The 20713-nt window shown below is 53.2% G+C and overlaps 1 protein-coding gene across 4 annotated transcripts in view; it reads right to left on the bottom strand.

Moving 5' to 3' along the window:
- Positions 1-20713, bottom strand: part of ADAP1 (ArfGAP with dual PH domains 1) — a 74540-nt gene that overhangs the window by 31096 nt on the left and 22731 nt on the right. Inside the window, exon 1 of one of the 4 annotated variants that reach the window (XM_025863645.2) lies at positions 20679-20707. The exons of 2 other annotated variants lie outside the window; for them this stretch is intronic. The gene's annotated coding sequence lies outside the window, so the exon portion shown is untranslated. Of the gene's footprint in view, positions 1-20678; positions 20708-20713 lie in introns of those variants that run through there. One more of the 4 variants, XM_025863646.2, reaches the window with a different exon arrangement.

Below are 20713 nucleotides of genomic sequence, written 5' to 3'. Positions count from 1 at the left end.
TGACCAAGTGGTGAGGATGAGAGGGGCTCGCAAATGGCACCAGCAAGAGTACAAGTTGGTTCGACTCACTTTGGGAAACCGCGTGGCAGCTGCTCACATAACTAAACATCTCTGTCCCGTAAACCAGCAATTCTACTCCTCGGTATCTACCAAAGTGAAATGAAAACATGTCCACAGAAAGATTTGCATACCCAATAATACACAAAGAAGATAAAAACATGACCAACAGCGATTTAGACCGGAATGCAAAGCTGGCTCCATGTTTGAAAATCCATGTAATTCGCCATATTTACAGATTAAAAAAGAAAAACCGTATGACTGTGTCAATACATTCTGAAGAAGCACATGATAAAATGTACCATCCTGGTAAAAATTCTCAGAAAACTAGGAATAGCGGGGGACTTTCCCAACTTGATATACAGCATCTGTGAAATCACTGACCTCACACCTAATGGAGAAAGACTGAATGCTTTCCCCTAAAATCAGGACCAAGACAGGAATGTCTGTTGTGATGACTTCTATTCAAAAACTGAAGTTGCGATTCTAGTCAGTGCAATAAGGCAATAACAGAAATAAAAAGGTGGGGCGCCTGGGTGGCTCAGTCGTTAAGCATCTGCCTTCAGCTCGGGTCATGGCCCCGGGGTCCTGGGATCGAGCCCCGCATCGGGCTCCCTGCTCAGCGGGAAGCCTGCTTCTCCCTCTCCCACTCCCCCTGCTTGTGTTCCCTCTCTTGCTGTGTCTCTCTCTGTCAAATAAATAAAATCTTAAAAGAAATAAAGAAATAAGAAGCTTCTAGATTGGAAAGGAAGAAATAAAACCTCTTTTATTCATATACAACATGATTATCAACGTAGAAAATCTGATGGATTCTACAAAAACACTACTATAAATAATAAGGCTGCAGGATATAAGACAAATATACAAAAATCAATTATATTCACATATATATCAGCAATAAGCAGCTGGAAACTGAACATTTAAAAATACCGTTCACATTCTGGAGACTGTTGCACAACAATGTGAATGTTTTAAATGCTACTCAACTCTACTTAAAAGAGGGTAAAATAGTAAATTTTACGTTATATATATTTTCAAATATACATATATATTTGAAAAGTTAAAAACACCATTTACAATTGCAGAAAAAAATGAAATACCTAGGGGTAAATATGACAAACAGTACACTGAACACTACAAAATCGTGCTGAGATACATCACAGACCCCCTAAATATGTAGTGAAAGATATGATTTTCATGGGTTGGAAGACTCGATATCATGAAGATGTAAATTCTCTCTAAATTAATCTACAGATTCAACGTAATCCCAATCAGAATTCCAGCAGGATTTTTAGAAAATTTTTTAAAGATTTTATTTATTTATTTGACAGCGAGAGACACAGCGAGAGAGGGAACACAAGCAGGGGCAGAGGCAGAGGGAGAAGCAGGCTTCCCGCCAAGCGGGGAGCCCGATGCGGGGCTCGATCCCAGGGTCCTGGGACCACGACCTGAGCCGAAGGCAGACGCCCAACAGCTGAGCCGCCCAGGCGCCCCTCCAGCAGGATTTTTAAAATATAAATTAACAAACTGATTCTAAAATTCATATGCAAATGCAGGGGACCTAGAGTAACTAAAACAACCCTGCAAAAGGATAAAAACAGAGGACTAACCACTACTTGGTTTTAGAATTTATCGTAAAGTTATAGTTCTCAAGACTGCGTGGTATTGGCATAGAAACAAGGAGATCAATGGCCCAGAACAGACCCACACGTGTTACTGACGAAGGTGTAAAGGCAATTTAGTGGAGAAAGAATCATCTTTCAGCACATGGTGCCGGAAGAGTTGGATACCATCTGCAAACACACTAAAGTTCAATCCGTGTCTCGTGCCATGTACAAAAAGTCATTCAAAATGCATCATCGCGCCAAATGTAAAACCTAGAGCTATAAACCTTCCAAAAGAAATCTTTGTGACTGTGGGTTAGGCAAAGCCTTTTTGGCCACAGAAAATTGAAAAAATTAAATAAATATGATAGCTTCATCGGAATTTTAAGAAAAGATCTGCTCTTTGAAGGATGCTGGTTGAGACAAATTAACACTGGGAGAAACTTTGCAAATCATGTATCTGATAAAGGACATGAATCCAAAGTGCACAAAGGACTGTTCAAACCAAGTAATAAGAGTACAAACATCTCGGTGACGAGAAGAGGCGGAGGGAAATGTGTCTCCGCAGAAGGGATGGGGGCGCAGGGCGGCCAAGGCCCCCCGAGCCCGCACTCTCCTCCCAACCCCCTGGCAGGCTTAGAAGGGGTGCATTTTATTGTGTGTGAATCACACCTCCATAAAGGTGAATCTAAGAATGCAGTGGGTGTTTCTAGGGCCCCAGCCATCCCCCAGAGACTGGAGAAGCAGAAAATCAGGGCCTCTCACCCTGGTGCAGCCTGCTCTGCGGGGTCAGCAGGAACCCGCTTTCTCTCTGAGATACGCCCTGCCTCCCTCCCTCTCCCAGACCCGGCAGCCACGCTCTCCCAAAGGCTACATCCGGCAGGCACCCGGGAGCCATGTCAGCCAATCCAGGGGCCTGGCCTTGGAGAAGGAAGCAGGAATGTTCCGGGCATCCTCCAGAGCCTCCCTGGCTGTCCGTCAACCTCCCCACACCCCCTGGGGGCTAATGACTGAGCACTGTATCGAGCCTGGTCCCACAGCTCCATCCGAGGCTGATCCTGCTGTTCGTTACTGCCCTTCCACACGATGAGGCAAATAAGGCCCAAGGTGGGTCAGACACTTGCCCGAGGTCACCCAGTGGCAGACTGGAGCGGACCAGCCCTGGGCTCCCGGAGCCCGCGCTCCCCGCCCTGAGCTACTTTCCTTCACAGGTTTGACACAGGCAGGCGCCGGGCAGGGGAGGGAGAAGGGGGTCCTGGGGGTGGAGGCGGTCTCCCAGCTGGGCATCTGGCCAGGCCCACAGGCAAGACCACGGCTCACGGGTGGTCACTGTGATCCCCAGCTGCCGGAAGGGCTCCCCAGCACCTCCTGACACCCAAGAGTCAGCTGACCTCACACTTAGGCTCTGAGCCTTCCAGCGGAAGAGGAGGGGGATCCCTCGCCCTGTCCCACAGAAAAGCTGCATTGCAGCGAGGCGAAGGCCACCAGGAGAGGCGGGGTGCCGGGGAAGCGCCGGCAGGAGGGGGCCTGGGCTGGACCACCAGGAAGGAAAGAGTAGAAGCTCAGGCAGCTGTGCGCTCCGGCAGTGTCTGCAGCAGGGCTGGATCAAGCAAGCGGGACGCTTTGACCTCACGCGCCCAGCGTGTCTCCCCCAAAGCTCAGGCTAATGGTTCCGCAGCATTTGGTCTGGGTGCCATCTGCCCAGCAAAGATCTGCCGCAAACGTCACCTCTCTGGGATCGCACAGGATGCCGCTGAGCAACTCGGCCGGCCTGCGTGACGCACCTGCACACCGAGAGCGCGGCCCACGGAGGGAGATCCTACCAGATGGAGGCGTGGGGTAGCAGCCTCCCCCGGGGGCCAGCCAGCCAGGAACACGGTCCTGCTGCCCTCAGACTCAGCCACCCTAGAGGGCCCTGTCCGAGCACCCCACACCCGAAAAAGTGCCCTGGGGCCTGGGGTGGCTTTTCAATCGAGAGCCCTGATTTTAAAGAAGGATGCTGACTCCGACAGGACAGTTCTTGAAGAGACTGAGCAGCAGTTTAAGACTCCCGGGCTCCCGGAGAGGGAGCCCCTGCCCCCCGCAAGCCCCCGAGGGTGGAGTGCCAGCAAGCTGGTCCCACACTGGCGCCCACCTGTCGCCCCAGGGCAGCCCCAGCACCCCTGTAGGAATCAGGAGCATGTGACTCCCTGACTCCCCGACTCCCCGGATTCCAAACCCCACCCTCCTCCCTAAGAAAGCCTCCGGGCAGAATCTCAGGAGGGCCACCCTGACCCTATAGGCAAGGACCTCCGGAGTGGGTCTGTGTGCACACTCAGGCAGTGGGAGGACACGGACGGCTGGACAGGGGCAGGCAGGAGGTCCCCAAGAGAGGAGGGACAGGGCTGATGCTTTCACAGTCCAGGTGGCCAGGCTGGACCAGGTGGCCAGGCTGGACCTGGAGGCTCAGCCGGGTCTGCCCACCTGCACAAACACCCACAGCCCCACATCGGAGCCCAGAAAGAGGCTCCAGGTATGAGGTGTCTGCATGTCTACATAAGCCTCACACTCTGAAGCTTAGAGCCCCTCCAGGGCAGGAGGGCCGCGGGCTGGGGTACCCCAGCACCAGGACCCTTTTAGCCCAGGCAGGAGGGCCCCACACCCCACTCCAGGCTCTGCTCTGGCCGCACCCCTTCCCCACCACGCAGGGAGCCATCCGGAGCCTGCCCATCCTCTCTCTGGGCACCAGGGACTCGGGGATTCCTCGCCCAGTAGCCTGGAGTGGGCCTCCAGGGCCTGTGTCCCCCCAGCACAGACCACACCCCCAGGGCATGTGCTGGTCTGCATGGACGTGCTGCAGACAGAGGCGAGGGCGGCAGAGAGGTGCTGGGCCTGAGTCTGCATCTCTACTCCTGCCCCAGCCCCACGACCACACCAGGCTGCCCGGCACACCTCCAGGCCACAGCCTCGCCCTCCGTGCGGTGGGGTGACATCACCTGCCAACCCGGACAAACTATGCCCCAGGCCACCAGCCTTCTCCCAGCTCCTCCCAGACACCCCTTCCTCTTCCTACCCCCTCCCCTGCCTCCCAGGGCTGTCACTGCCTTCCCTTCTCCCCAGCACCCCCCCCGCCCCACTTCTCCCTCCCCACTGCTCTGCCTTCTCCCCAGGGGCCTGGAGGTGAGTCAACCCCGCACCATGAGCAGAGGCGAGGCATCTCGGCAGGTGAGACACATCCTGGGGCTGGGCTGGGCTGAGCAGGTAGCGTCACCCCCCCCCCACCAGAGCCCAGCTGGGGAGGAGAGCGCAGGCATGGAGGTGTGGGTCTGGCAGGGCCCTGTGGCCGGCTCCCGAGACGTCTGCCCGTCCCACACTGAGGCCCAGGAGTGAGGAGGGCACAGGTGGGGGGTGAGGGGTGGTTTGGGGCCTCCCGGCTGCCCTTTCTGGTTTCTCTTCTCAAAACCTCCAACACACTAAGCGCTGTGCTGTTTGCTTGACCCTCCTTCTCCCTGCCGGAACCTAAGCTGCAGGGGGCGGGCATGTCTGCTTTCACACACCCTGTGGACGCACCGAAGAGGGGGCCATCTATGGATCTATGGAGCAGGCGCTCATTGAGCCCCTGGAGGAGGGAGGCTCGCACCTTCCCCTTTCTCCCCACCCAGTGGGGAACTCAGCCTTCCCCCGGGACCCTCCCCTCCCGCCTGGCCTACAATCCCTTCCCTCCCCTGGACCAGCCCATTCAGCGCACCTGTTGCCAGATTTCAGTGTCCCTCTCCTGACCCCCAGTACCTTCCAGCCCCTGCCCGTGTACGCCCCTCCATCCCCCAACCCCTGTCACAGACTCCACTGGCCTGCAGGTGCTGCACTGGGTCCTTCCCCCTGGCAGTCCCCCCCCCCCCGCCCACCTCCAGGCTCCGGGGAGACCCCTCTCATCTCCTCTTCTGGTTGTAAAAACCGTACTTGGGAACTGAGTGCCTGTGCTGGTCACACAGCACTGGGAATGTTCTAAACGCCCCTGGGCTGTTGGGTTTTGATGGTCAATGTTATGTTATGTGAATTTCACCTTGCGGAAGAATAAAACAGAAACAGAAAACTATGTACATCTTCGGCTATCGGCTACTTGGTGTCTACCTCCAGCCTCTTTCTCCAGAACGTTCCTCAAGCTCGAGTCTCCGCTTGCGGTCTGTGGCAATTTGCCGATCGTGAGCCCTCACGCCAGCAACTGGTCTCCACCCTTCTTCCTTTGTCCTTGGCTCTAAGCCGGATGCCCTCCTCTCCCCCGACCCGCGCCCCACACCCCACGTCCCAGCGCATCTTATTCCCCAAACTGCAAAATATATCCAAGATCCGACTTCGTACCGCACCACTGCCATCGCGCTGGACTGAGCCACTGTCCCCTCCCATCTGGACGACTCAGAGCCCTCTAACGGCCTCCCGGCACACCCTCACCCCTGTCGGCCCAGGACCCTCCCCTACAGCGGGCACAAGGCCCTGCGTGCGCCATGCCCCCCTGCCAGCCTGTCCCCCACTCTCCTCTCCGGACACACTCGCTCTCCTTGCCTCTCCTTTGAACACACGAAGCTCAGGGCTCACAGTGGCGGGGGCTACGCCCACCCCTCCTCTGGGGGAGCTGTCCCCCCTCCTCCATGGAGAATTCTGGATAACCCCAGCACCAGAAACCCCAGGGTCTCCTTATCCACCTCTCCCCACATCCCCTTCCAGTGACATCCTCCTGCTCAGGGAGCCCCAGACCTCACCACACCCCAGGACCACACCCTAACCTTGGCCACTGCCACCTCAGTACCTGCGCTCACCCAAGGCCTGCCCTGATGTGGGGGGCCCTAGTCTACCCCCTGCCCCTTTCCACGTCGCCCTGTGTCTTCGCTGCACTCCCCCATCACACCGTGTACAGCCCATCCCTCCACCGAAGCCTGTGCCCGAGGAGCTGAATGTTTTAGAGAAAGACACAGGACCGTGTAGAAGGTGCTTGGGTTAATTTGGGACCAGGGGAAGGTCTGGATGGTAAGCTGCAGTTACTTGTGGTCAATGTCAGCTCTTAGCACAGGCCCAGCTACCCCTCTGGACCCCTGGCCCCGGGCAGGCAGCTGTGCAGTGTTCCGGAAGAAACCACACACACGGGCAAGAACCAGGATGGGCAGCAAGGACCCCGTCCTCCAGGTATTGGGCCAGTGCTCTGTTCACTGACCGATGCCCCTGGCCAGGAGGGGGGCAGCCACTCCCCTCCAGCTCACGTGACTTCTAAGGATTTAAAGGCCTGGGTCCCCACCCTTGGAAGACAGACATTAAAGAGTGGGCAAAACAGCTGCATATAACAGGAAAAGTTTACAAATGAACACAGCAAAGCTTAGAAAAGACCCGAGAAGGGGCATCTGGGTGCTCAGCCAACTGAGCGCCCATTTCTTGATTTCGGTTCAGTTCATGATCTCAAGGTTGTGGGATCAAACCCCGTGTTGGGCTCCAAGCTCAGCAAAGACTCCGCTTGAGATTCTCTCTCTCCCTCTGCCCCTCCCACTCACGTGCTCTCCCTCTAAAATAAATGAATAAAATCTAAAAATAAAAAAAAAATAAAAAAAAAAAGACCCAAGAAGACATTAAGTTTACACCTCAGGCTGATCCCTGGCAGACAGTCTACAACAATCAAAACAAAACAAAAACAATGACTAGGCGAGCAAGCCCTGGGAAGAGGGGAGAATCTGATTTCCTAGTGCCCACATTATTAGTTTCAAATGTCCAACAAAAACAGTCACGAGGCATACAGAGAAACAGAAAAGCATGGCCCATTCAAAGGAACAGATGAACAGAATCTGTCCCAACAAGGATTTAGTGGCAGACGTATTACACAGATGTTAAAAATTTTTTAATGTGCTTGAAGAAAAATGCCATATGTGAAGAAAGTCAAGAAAACAACAGACAAACAAAAGGGAAACAGGAATAAAGACAAAAAAACCTACAAAGAAACCAGAAAGAAACTTCTGGGTGTAAAAGCACAGTAACTGAAATAGAAAATTCACCAGAGGGATTCAAAGGCAGATCTGAGCAGCCAGGAGAGAGAAGCAGTGACCTTGAAGACAGGACAATGGAAGTTATGGAGGCCAAGGAACAGGCAGAAAGAAAGACAGAAGAAAAGCAAACAGAACGTAAGGGGCCAAGCGATGTGCATGGGAGACACAGAAGGAGAGAGAGAAAGGAGCAGGGAGAGGATCTGAAGACATCACGGTGTGAGGAGACGTGAGCCATGAGGCTCCGTGAACTCCAAGAGGCCACACACTGAGACACACAACTGTACCACGTCCAAAACCCAGACCCATGCGTTGGTGGTATAGTGGTGAGCATAGCTGCCTTCCAAAACCCAGACCCAAGGATCACGAAGGCAGCAAGAGGAAATCCACTTGTTACAAGAAATCCTCAAATAGATGAAAAGCAGATTTCTCATCAGGAACTTCAGAGGCCTGGGACGCCTGGGTGACTCAGTGGTACTGAGCAGGGAACCAGCCTGCTTCTCCCTCTCCCCCTGCTACTCCCTCTGCTTGTGCTCTCTCACTCTCTCTGTCAAATAAATAAAATCTTGAAAAAAAAAAAAAAAAAGAAGAAACTTCAGAGGCCAGAAGACAGTTGGCTGATATATGCAAAGTGTTCAGAGGAAAAAACTGTCAACCAGGAATCCTATTTCTGGCAAAACTGTCCTTCAAAAGTGAGGGAGAAATCGAGATGTTCCCAGATAAACAAAAGTCGAGGGTGTTTGTGACCAGAGCTGCGGTACCACAAAGCCATATGGAGAAACAGAGATCTCAGAAAAGGTAAATACATGGCAACTACAGAAGCTAGTGTTTTATAACAATGGTTAGTTGGCATTCGATGGTATTAAAACTGGTTTTCTATATTTAAGAGACTAACTCATTTGATAAAAAAAAATTATTAATGTAAAACTTAGTACTACTACAACTTTGGTATTTAACTCCAGATCTTGTTTTCTACATAAGAGACTAATGCATTTAAAATAATTATTATTTATGGGGGCACCTGGCTGGCTCAGTCGGAGAAGCATGCCACGCTTGATTTCAGTTGGGTGGAGAGATCACTTAAAAAAATGAATGAATGAATGAATGAATGAATGAATATTTATGTCTTGGGGCACACAACGTGTAAAGATGAAATATTGTGACATCAACAACCAAAAGGTTACAGACAGCTGTGAAGGAACAGGGTTTCTGCACGTTACTGAAGTTAAACTACTACAAATTCGATTTAGAAGGTTATAAATTTAGGATGTTAAATGTAATCTCCATGGCAACCAGGAAGAAAAGAGCTATAGAATATACACAAAAGGAAATTAGGAGGGAATTTAAACATTTCACATAAACACAGAAGACGACAGGAATGCAGGAAACGAGGGACCAAAAAAAGCTGTAGGCCACACACAACATAAAGGGCACAAGGGAGAAGGAAGTCCCTCCTTACCAGCATTCACATCACAGGTAAAGGGATGAACCTCCCCAGTCAACAGGCAGAGAATGGCAGGACGGACAGAAACACACGGTACAACCACTGGCTGTCCACGAGAGATGCGGCCGAGATCTAAAGACACAGCGGGTCGGAAGTCAAAGGATGGGAAAGGACACTGCGCGTGGACAGCCCGCGGGAGAGAGCCGGAGTGGTTTCACAAACATCAGACAAACAGACTAAGGAAAAGGCCACAGGGACGAAGGAGGACAGTCTATGTGAGTAGAAGCCTCGACACAGCAAGATCTAACAATTACACTCACGCGCCTAATGACAGACATCAAAGTGTAGGAAGCCGAACCCGACAGAGCTGAAGGGGGACATCGCCAGCCTCGAATGACGGCTTGAGACCGTGACGCTGCACTCACACTGATGGACAGAGACATCCGGCAGGAGTGAGGGAACAGAGGACTTCCCACAACCAACCAGATCCAACCAGGCAGCACCTGACCAGGACGGCACAGGCATTCCTCCCTAGGGCCCGCGGGGCGTCGTACCGTTGGACAGGATCGACCACACGTGAGGCCGCAGGTAAGTCTAGGTTGATTTTAAAAGGCAGATGTCATACAGAGTATCTTCTCTGGCCACAACAGGGTGGAGTCAGAAGTCAACACAAAGAAAACTGGGACGTTCACAACATGGCGGAAATGTAACACACTTTTAAACAACCAGTGGATCAAGGAAGAAATCACAAGGGAAATTAGAAATGAAATGAAATTTGATGAAGGAAAACAAAACCCGACACCAGAACACGGGATGTAGCAACGGTGGTGCTAACAGGGAAATCTGTAGCTATAAATGGTGACATTACAAAACAAGAAGGATGTCAAACCAACGAACGAACTTACAACTGAAGGAACTAGGCAAAGAAGAAACTAAACCCAAAGCTGGCAGAAGGGAGGAAATCATAAAGACTGGAGCAGAGATCAAGGAAATAGAGAAAAGAAAACCATAGAGAAAATAAATGAAAGCAAAAGATGCTTCTTCGAGAAGATCAATGAATCGGCATGCCTTGAGCTGGATGGTCTAAGAAACTGACTCAAGTCACTAAAATCAGACACAAAGTTGGGGATGCTGCTCCCAGAAATAAAAAGGTCTATGAGAGCGTGCTGTGAACAACCGTACACCAACAACAGGGTCACCTCGATGAAGTGGACAAATTCCTGGAAAAAGAAAGCCCACCAAGACTAAATCAGGAAGAAGGGGACCATCTGAATGGTCCTGTAAACGAGTAAGGAGACCGAATTTGTCATCAGAAATTCCCAACAAAGAACAGCCCTGGCCCTGATGGCTTTACTGGTGAATGCTACTCAACACTTAAGCAACACCATCCTTCCCAAACTTTTCCAAAAGAATTGAGGGGGAGGGTTGCCTGGGTGGCTCAGTCATTGGGCGTCTGCCTGCAGGTCAGGTCATGATCCCAGGGTCCTGGGATCGAGTCCCGCATCAGGCTCCCGGCTCCACTGGAAGCCTGCTTCTCCTTCTCCCTCTCCCACTCCCCCTGCTTGTGTTCCTGCTCTCACTGTCTCTCTCTGTCAAGTAAATTAAGTAATATCTTTAAAAAAAAGAATTGAGGGGGAGGGAGCACTTCCTAACTCATCCGACACGGCCAGCAGAACCCCAGAGATACTATGAGAAGATCACAGACCAGTATCCCTTGTGAACACGGAGGCCAACACCCTCAACAGACCACTGGGAAACAGGACTCGGCAGCACATTAAGGACGACGCACCACCAACAAGCGGCTTTATTCGTGGAAAGCACAGAGGGCTCCCCGTGAGAACCCGCCAGTGTGACGCACCACGTCAGCAGAACGAGGGGAAGCCCACACGATCGTCTATCTCAACTGCTGCAGGAACGGCACTTGACCAAACGTGACGCTCTCGTTAAGGTATTCAAGAAGCCAGGAACAGGAGGGACCGCCCCCCCCCCCCGACACACAGTACCCGCCGTCTCTGAAAACCCCACGGCAACCATAATCCTCGGTGGTGGAAGACTGCCAACTCCTCCTCGAGGAGCAGGAGCAAGGGGAGGGTGCCTGCCCTCACCACCTCCAGTCCACACGGTACTGGCAGCCCCGGCCGTAGCAACCAGGCACGAGGACGAGGGAAGAGGCATCTACAGTGGAAAGGAGGGAGCAAAATGATCTGTTTGCATACGACATGGTCTTATATGCAAAAAACCCTACAGACTCCACAAAAGAGCTGTCAGAGTAAGCGAATTCAGCAAAGTAATGGGATACAAAGTCAGCACATGAAAATCAGTTGCATTTTTATATATTTTTATTTACTTATTTCTTAAGTAATCTCTACACCCAACATGGGGCTCAAACTCAGCACCCTGAGATCCAGAGTTGAACGCTCTACTGAGCCAGCCAGGGGCTGCAGTCAGTTGCATTTTTATACAGATTGAGCAATCTGAAAGTAAATTGCAAGAACAAAACAACTTACAATAGCATCAAAAACAACGAAATACTTAAGAAATAACCAAGCAGGTAAAAAAAAAAAAAAACTTGTATGATGAAAACTATAAAATGTTGTAGAAAGAAATTAAAGACATAAATACATGGAAACATATCCCATGTTATGGATTAGAAGACTTGATACTGTCAGAATGTCAATATTACCCAAAGTAAACCAAAGACTCAATGTAATCCCTACCAAAATCCCAATGACATAGTTTGCAGAAATGAAAAGCCCATCCTAAAATCCACCTGGAATCTCAGGGGACCCTGAGTAGCTAAAACAATCTGGAAAAAGAACCACAAACCTGGAGGACTCGCACCTCATGACTCAAAATCTAATACAAAGCTGTAGTCATCAAAACAGTGTGGTACTGGCATAAACGACAGACATATCGACCAGTGGAACAGAATGAACCGGGAAATAAAGCTTCGCATAGATGCTCAGGTGATATTTGACAAGAGTGCTAAGACCACTCAATGGGGAAAAGATAGATTTTTCAACAAGGGGCACTGGGAAGAGGCCCACATGCAAAAGAATGACATTGAACCCTCACCCAACAGCATATACAAAAATTAACTCAACATGGACCAAGTACCTAAACCTAAGACCACAGGCCCACATGTTGGGCCTCAAAACAAGTCTTAATAAATTTAAGAAGATTAAAATCACGACTCATCTTCCGACCACCATGGTGTGAAACTAGAAATCCATTACAAGAAACCTGGAAAATTCACACATGTGTGGAGATGCAACAACATGCTCCTGAACAACCAGTGGGTCAAGGGAGAAATCCAAAAATAATTGAGACAAATGAAAATGGAATACAACACACAGCAACTCCGAGAGCCCAGCAACAACTGTGATGAGAGGGAAGTCCACAGTGGCAAGCGCCGGCCCGGAGAAACGAGAAAGGTCTGTGATAAACAACCTAACTCTGCACCACAAGGAACTAGAGAAAAAAAAAAAAACAGACGAAGCCCAGGGCGCCTCGGGGGCGCGGTTGATTAAGCGCCTGGCTCTTGGCCTGGGCTCAGGTCGTGATCTCAGGGTCGTGATGTCAGGGTCATGAGATGGAGCCCCACATCGGGCTCCATGCACAGCGTGGAGTCTCTCCCTCTGCCCTTACCCCGACTCGAGTGTGCTCTAAAAAGAAAAAGGAGAGAGAGAGAGACAAAAAGATAATAGAAAGATCAATGAAACGAAGAGCTGTGTTTTGGAAAAGACAAACAACACTGACAAACTTCAGCGAGACTCACCAAGAAAAAAAGAGAGAGGACTCAAATCAATAAAATCAGAAATGAAAGAGGCGGCCTACAACTGAGACCATGGAAACACTGAGGATCGTACGAGACTATCATGAATAATTACCTCCCCACCAATTGAACAAGAAACTGCTAAATCCCTAGGAACGTACAAGACTGAATCATGGAAAAGGAGAAGATCTGAACACATGGATTAGTAGCAAGGAGACGGAATCTGTAATCAAAAACCTTTCAACACACCTCCAGAACCAGACGGCTTCACTGGTGAAGTCTACCAGCATTTAGAGAAGAAGCAATACCAATTAATACCAAAAAACAGAAGATGAGGGAACACTTCCAACTCCTTTTATGAGCCCAGCACGACCCTGATGCGAAAATCAGACAAGGGCACCACAATTACAGGCCAACATCCCTGATGAACACAGATGCAAGAGTCCTCAATGACAGATTCGCGGACTGAATTCAACAACACATTAAAAGGATCACACACCATGATAGGGTGGGATTTACTCCAGGGATGCAAGTTTGGATCGAGAAATCCATCCGAGCAGCCTCTCCTTTGCTGTCCTGCCCACTGATCCCTTGCAGCGTGTCCAATAAACGTCTATGTCCTTAGGAAGAAAAAAATCAATTTGGCATCCACAAATCAATTAATGTGATATGCTCCACTAACAAAAATGAAAGATAAAAATCATATGATTTCAACAGATGCAGTTTTAAAAGCACTTGACAAAATTCAACAACCATTTATGAGAAACACTCTGAACAAAGTGGGTACAGAGGGAACGTACCTCAACACAACAAAGGCCATGAAGGTCAAGCCCCCAGCTCACATCACACTCAACAGTGAGAAGCTGAGAGATTTTCCTGTAAGGTCAGGAAGAAGACAGGGATGCCCTCTCTCTCCACCTGTATGCTATCTGGTGCTGGAAGTCCTGGCCAGGGCAACGAGGGAGGAAAATTGATAAAAGGCATCACAACCAAAAGGGAAATAGTGGAACGGTCTCTATTTGCAGATTATTTCACTATTTCTACACATTATGGGTAGAAAACCCTAAGGATTCTCCACACACGTGTACCCTCACTCACACACACACACACACACACACGAACTGAACAATGAATTCAGTGAAGTTACACGACAGAGGGTCAATGTACAGAAGTCAGTTCTGTTTCTCCACACTAATAACAAACCATGAGAAAGAGCAATTAAGAAAACAATCCCATTGACAGGTGCATCAAAAATAATAAAACACCTGGGAATAAAGTTAATCCAGGAGGTGAAGGGCCTGTATGCTGCATGCTATTAAAACCTTAAAGAAATTGAAGACACAAGTAAATGGAAAAACAGTCCATGCTCATGGTTGGAAGAATTAATACTGTTCAAATATCCATACTACCCAAAACAATCTACAGTTCAATGCAGTCCCCACCAAAAGTCCAATGGCGTTTTTCACAGAAATAGAGCAACCAACCCTAAAATTTGTATAAAATCACAAAAGACTCCAAAAAACCAAACAATTTTGAGAAAGGGGAACAAAGTTGGTGGCTTCATGCTTCCCAATTTCAAAGTATTTTACAAAACTACAGTAATCAAAATACTATGGTACTGGCATAAAAACAGACACACAGATCAGTGGAACAGAATAGAGAGCCCAGAAATGGACCCACCCATACATGGTCAATTAATCTATGACAAAGGAGCCCAGAATATACGACGGGGACAGAACAGCCAATTCAATAAATGGGGCTGGGAAAACTGGACAGCCTCACACCATACACAAAAATGAACTCGAAATGGATTAAAGACTGGAGTGTAAGACCTGAAACCATAAATCTCCTAGAAGAAAAGAGAGACGGTAAGCTTCTTGACATCGGTCTTGGTGAGGATTCTTTGATTAGGCAACGAAAGCAAAAAGAAACCAACGGGACCGCATCCAGCTAGAAAGCTTCTGCACGGCCCAGCAAATCATCAGCCAAAGGAAAAGGCAACCTGTGGAATGGCAGAAAATATTTGCAAATCATATCTAATAAGAATATCTAAAAAAATATAAAGAACTCCCACAACTCGGTAGCAAAACAGAACAACAAAAACACCCAACAATGCAATTAAAAACTGAGAAGCGGCTCTGAACAGTCTTCTAAAGGGGACACACAGGTGGCCAGCAGGTCCACGAGAAGGTGCTCATCAGGATCGTCAGGGAGAGGCACATCAGGACCGCGGTGCGATCCCCCCTCCCACCTGTCAGAATGGACAGTCACTGTCCAAAGGACAAGAAGGAACAAGCGTTGGCGAGGATGTGGAGAAAGGGGAACCTTCGTGCTCTGCTGGTGGTAAAGCAAATTGGGGCAGTCACTGCGGAGAACAGCATGGAGGTTCCTCAAAAAATTAAAAATAGAACTACGGTAAGATCCAGCAATTCCACTTCTGTGGAGGGGAACACAGACACTTAACTGGGAAAGTCATCCGCACCCCCGTGCCCACTGTGGCGTCTTTCACCATGGCCAAGACACGGAATGGCTAAGTGTCCACAGATGGACGAGTGGACATCGAGGATGCCGTGCGTACATACGCACTGGAATAGTGTTCCGCCGCAAAAAAGAGGAGAACCTTGTCCTTTGCAACAATATGGATGGGTCCTGAGGGCATTATGCTAAGTGAAATGAGTCAGAAAGAAAAAGATAAATACCATATGTGGGTCCGAGGAAAAAACCCCTGAACTCATCGACACAGAGGACAGCCTGGTGGTTGCCAGATGCGTGAAGGGGGCCGAGGGGCACCAACTTCCAGGCAGAAGGTAAGCAGGTCCCGGGAAGTAACGCACGGCGTGCTGACCGGAGTCAATAACACGCGTTGGATATTTGGAAGTCGCTAAGGGAGTAGATCTCAGAAGTTGTAACTGTGTGCTGACAGACTGTTCAGCAGACTTACTGAGATCACTTCACAATATACACAAACCCCGGATCACTGGGTTGTGCACCTAACACTAATATCATGCTCCATGTGAACTGCACCCCAATTTCATTTTTTTTTTTTTTTTTTTTTTAGATTTTATTTATTTGTCGGGGAAGAGTGCACAGGCAGGGGGAGCATCAGAAGCAGTCTCCCCGCTGAGCAGGGAGCCCGATGCGGGGCTCGATCCCAGGACCCTGGGATCATGACCTGAGCCGAAGGCAGACGCCTAATGACTGAGCCACCCAGGTGTCCCTGCACCCCAATTTTAAAAAGGAAGGAATTTTGCCACATGCTACCATGGGGCTGGCCCTGCGGACACGAGACAAACACTGTGGGACCCCACTTCTCTGAGGGACCCGGAGTCGTCAGGCTCACAGAGGGCAGCGGGGGGGGGGGGGCAGGGAGGGGGGCGTGTTTCGTGCGGACGGAGTATTAGTCGGTGAAGGTGGAAAGTTCTGGAGACAGCTGGCTACACAGATGTGAAGGCGGTGAAGGCCCTGAACCGGACACACCCACTTGGTTAAGACTGTCCGTTCTAGGTTATGTGTATTTTAACACAATTAAGGGAAGGGGGGAAAGAGCCAGTCTCAGCCACTGCTCTGGGCCTGATGGGGCCACAGGGAACAGCCGCCAGGAGGGCAGGTGACAAACCCACGCCTGCCAGCCTGGTGGAGCCCCTTGTGGCTCTTCTGTGGGGGTAATGGGACCGAGCCGCCAGCTCACAGGTGTGGGCAACAGCGCTAGCAGGCCTCTGGCCAGGAGCAGGGCTGAGTCAACAGCAAACGAGGAGGGCGGGGCAGTGTCACCCCCCTGCCTTCACGGCGCTGCCTCGCAACAACGGGGCCCGGCTCACACACCCTGGCCCGCCCAGCAGCTCCGAGTCCCCTCTGGGGCGATCTCAGCCTAGTGAGTGTCTCCGGCATGGCAGAGAGGGGTGGCTGAGCCTCCCCTGCTGGGGTGGAGGGGGGGCAGCTGCTCCCCAGCCCCCCATACATGCGCGGGCACCAGGGGCCTGCTGGCCTGTGGCCGAGCACAGAGCCAGCTGAGGGACACCGCCTGGAGGGCCCCCCAACCCTCAAGACCAAGAATCGCCTTGTGGCCCAGCCGTTCTACTCCTCGGGCTCTGCCCGAGACTCAGACTCGCAGCCCCGCGTTCACAGCGGCCAAGATGGGGAAGCCACGCAGGTGTCCGCAGCTGGGCGGTGGGCCCGGTGTGGGGCGTCCATATCACGGGAGCACGGACACGCTGCGAGTGTGGGAATGAGCCAGAAACAAGGCGAACGCTGCAGGACCCCCTCACTCGAGGTCCGGGAACCGTCAGACCCACAAACACAGCAGAGCCGGGGGGTGCGGGGCCTGTGTTTCCGGTTTACAGGATGCTAAGGGCTCTGGAGACGGGGGGGGGGGGGGGGGGGGGGAATGGTGTACTCAATGCTCCCACATACCGAAGACTGTTAGGAGCGGGACTCCTGGTTTCAGCTCAGGTCATGAGCTTCGGGTGGGATCACGCCTCAGGCTGCCTGCTCAGCGGGGAGTCTCTGCTTCCTCTCTCCATCTGCCCCTCCCCCTGCTTGTGCAAGTCCACACGCACGCCCTCTCAAATAAATGGTTAAAATGGTAACTTTTATGCATATTTTACCACAATAAAAATAATCATTTTTTTTAACCCAAGAACCAGGTGGGTTGGCTGCCCCAGAGATGGGTGCTGCCTGCCCAGCCCACTCCTCAGCAGCCCCCTGCCAGCCACACGCCCACCCAGGGGACCCTCTCCCAAACGAGGCCAAATTCCTGGAATTCCCCCCCACCAAGCTGCTCTGCCCTGGCTTACAGCAAGTTCAGCAAGTTCCGGAGAGTCATGTCCGCCACGAATCCTTCCCGGGCTGAGCGAGCAGCTTCTGCTCTGAGATCACCTGCCGGGCTGAGCAGATACCACCTCGGGTCGTGGCTGAGCCGCAAGGACCGTCCCCCCAGGCCTCTCAGAGCCAGACCGTCTGGGTCCTGGCTCTGGAAACGTGCCTAGAGCAGCCCGGCCTGCATGCAGCCGTCTCAAACCATCTGTCTTGTCAGAAACGAGGACTCCCTCACGGTGTTGACCGTGCACGTCAGAAGGCCCAGGTGCTCTCAGAATTGGCTTTACCTGGTGTTTCCAGGTAACTCAGATGTCCAGGGGACACGCATCAAAGGACCACACGATTATCACCCACGGCCAAACCCAACTGAAGACGTGAGAGCCCCCAAGTCCTTCCGGGGCATCAGACCTGAGGCTCAAAGGAGAGAATCTATCATTTGTTCCAACTAGGTAGGCAGCTTGGAGGACATGCAGAGGCCCACCCCCCTCCCTTGACCCCAAGAGGAAGACCCCCACCCAGGCCTTGCCGGGGAAAGGGTTGCAAACGCACCCACTCCCTCAAGGCCTGTCACTTCTCTGGGAGGCTGTTAGCTGGGTCCCACACGCAAAGGAGAGGGGAGCCTACTACTGAAGCAAGTCCTGTGGGGCTGCAAGGACTCCCTCACCCCAAGGCTGCCTCCCTCCCAGGAGTCCTCACCTGGCCAGTTGGCCCACAAGGGCCATGGTGGTTAGAGGTGGCCCAGGCCTGCCCTGCCCCCTGGCCCCGGCAATGCCCTGCTCCCTGCTGGCTGTGGTCAGGCAGGGCAGCCATGAGCCAGTCCATGTCACCACAGAGTGGCCCCTAGCTGCCCGTCTGGGCCAGGGCAGGCACAGTGGCACAGAACCTGGACAGACCAGATGGCTCCATCCAAGCAGCAGATCCTGTGGGCGGGCATTCCACTGGGGTCATGAGGGAGGAAGCAGGGCAGCAGGCCTTGCCCCGGACACCCCTGGAGCAGTGGGGAAGGCCAGCAAGGGGGAGGGCAGGGCTACATCAAGAGACCTGCTCTGCGTTTGAAGCCCCACATCCCCCAAGGTGGCTCAAGTTTCGAAAGCCTCAGTTTCCCCAGCTGTGAAATGGGGGCAATGGCCAGCATCTTGCCTGTGCCACAGGGCTGCCAGAGAGATAAGGCAAGATGCTGGTGTCATGGGCCAATTCTGAAAAACCAGAGGCTTGGCCCAATGCCTGGGAAAGCTGGGCTTGTAAGAACTGACCGCTCTGGAGCCCAGCGTGCCTGCCTCGGGGCAGTGGCCTCTGGCTGAGTGGGGGGGGGGCAGGGCATGACACTGCCCACTGGGAGGGGAGGGGCCCCTGCAGGGCCCAAGAGGCCAGGAAGCCCCCTGTCCCACCTGCCCACCCCGCGAGGTCACTGGAGGGAGGCTGTGGGTCCAAAGATGCTGCTCCTGAGCAGTGTACCCGGAAAGGAGAGGGACAGGGCCAACCCCCCCTCCCCCGACCCCCTGCCCGAGGCTCTCCTGAACAAGGGAAAGTGCAGGTCTGGAAGAGGGAGGTGGGGAGCGTGTGAGCGGCGCCAGCCAGCGGGCAGGAGCAGAGCACGACGGTGGTGCCAATGCGGCCCCCACGGCACCCTCAGGGTGGGCCCTGCGACTCCCCGGGGCTCAGGAGGCTGGGGAAAAGGCCACCGCAGTTTGCCCGGCTTCCAGAGAAGACTGCCACTGGCTGCGGGACACTCTAGCTCCTGGTACGGCCTCTCTTGGCAACACCATAGCTGACCAGCAGATTCCCAGGACCTGGGGCTGCCAAAGACCCCCCCCCCCCCAGCCCAGTGGATGGGCAACAGAGGAGGGGCTGGTGCCCGGGTCCCTTCTGGAGTGCCCAGAGGCTGCGTGTCTCAGACTGCCATCTCAGGACAAACGCAGGCCCCCTCCTTGGGGGGTTTGTGCTAGGTGTGTTCTGAGGAGTCTGGCCTAGGAGCCCCCAGTGGGGTGTCCAGTGTCCCCCTGGAGTGCCTGGGGAACAGCCCTTGAGTGGGGCCACCCTCCACCCTGGGGTGACATGAGCAGGTGAGGCTGCCCCACCCCCACCCTCAGCAAGGACTAGGGGTGCTGCCGATGGCTCAGAAGCAGGGTTCTGCCGGCCTGGAAGCACGGCCTCTCCTTTTCCTGACCATCCCAGGACAAATCGCCCCAGGAAGGGAGGGGAAGCTCCTCAGGACTCTGGCACCTTGGAAATCACCCCAGAGCAGGGCCACCCAGGAGCAAAGTCCAGGAGATGCCTGCTGGGAGGATGGGTGCAGGTGGACCGGGAGCTTGTTACAGGCTGCACCTGCCCGGGGGCCCCACCTGAACTGGCCACCTGCCCAGAGCAGCCAGTTGCCAGGGTGGGGAGAGGGGAGCCCTTTCCTACAGGCTTCCTCCCCCAGCCCCCTGCTCAGGGCGCGTGCAAAAGGGTGGCCCCTGGCGGAAGGGGGCGGCATGACGTCACCTCCAGGTGGTGGGGAGCCAGGTGGACCCCCACACCCACGCACAGAAGCCCCCAGGGCGGCTTGCCCTTTCTCTCCCTGCAGAGGCTCGCCCGCGCGATTTCCTCTTTCTCTGCGGAGCCGAGGTTTCGCAAGGCAGCGGCGGTCCGTGGGTGACAGCGAGACACGCAGCCCGGGGGGGGGGAGGGGAGGCGACACAGCCACAGGCCCCGGGGCCGCTGGGAGGCGACGTCCGGCTCCATGCAGGTGCACCCGGGGCCCGCGCCCCCCCCCACCCCCCGGCCACGCAGGCGCCGCAGCACCCTTCCCAGTCCCCGGGGCTGGCATCCAGGCCGGCACCCACCCCGGGCCGCACCCATCCCGGCCCCGCACCCGCTCGCGCCGGCGCCCACCCGGGCCCGCGCCTCCCAGGGGCGCACCCACCCCGCCCCACATCCAGCCTGGCCCCGCACCCACGCGGACCGGCCACGACCCTGGGCGCACCCACCCGGCCCGCACCTACCCGGGGCGCCGCAGTCGGCGCATCTCGTGTTTCCC

The sequence above is a fragment of the Callorhinus ursinus genome, unplaced genomic scaffold (genome assembly GCF_003265705.2).
Source record: "Callorhinus ursinus isolate GAN/ISIS: 27379988/994484 unplaced genomic scaffold, GSC_fseal_2.0 scaffold70, whole genome shotgun sequence".
Taxonomy (NCBI): Eukaryota; Metazoa; Chordata; class Mammalia; order Carnivora; family Otariidae; genus Callorhinus; species Callorhinus ursinus.
Note: the sequence above shows the minus strand (reverse complement) of the source record. Positions and strands in the feature narration are given on the sequence as shown.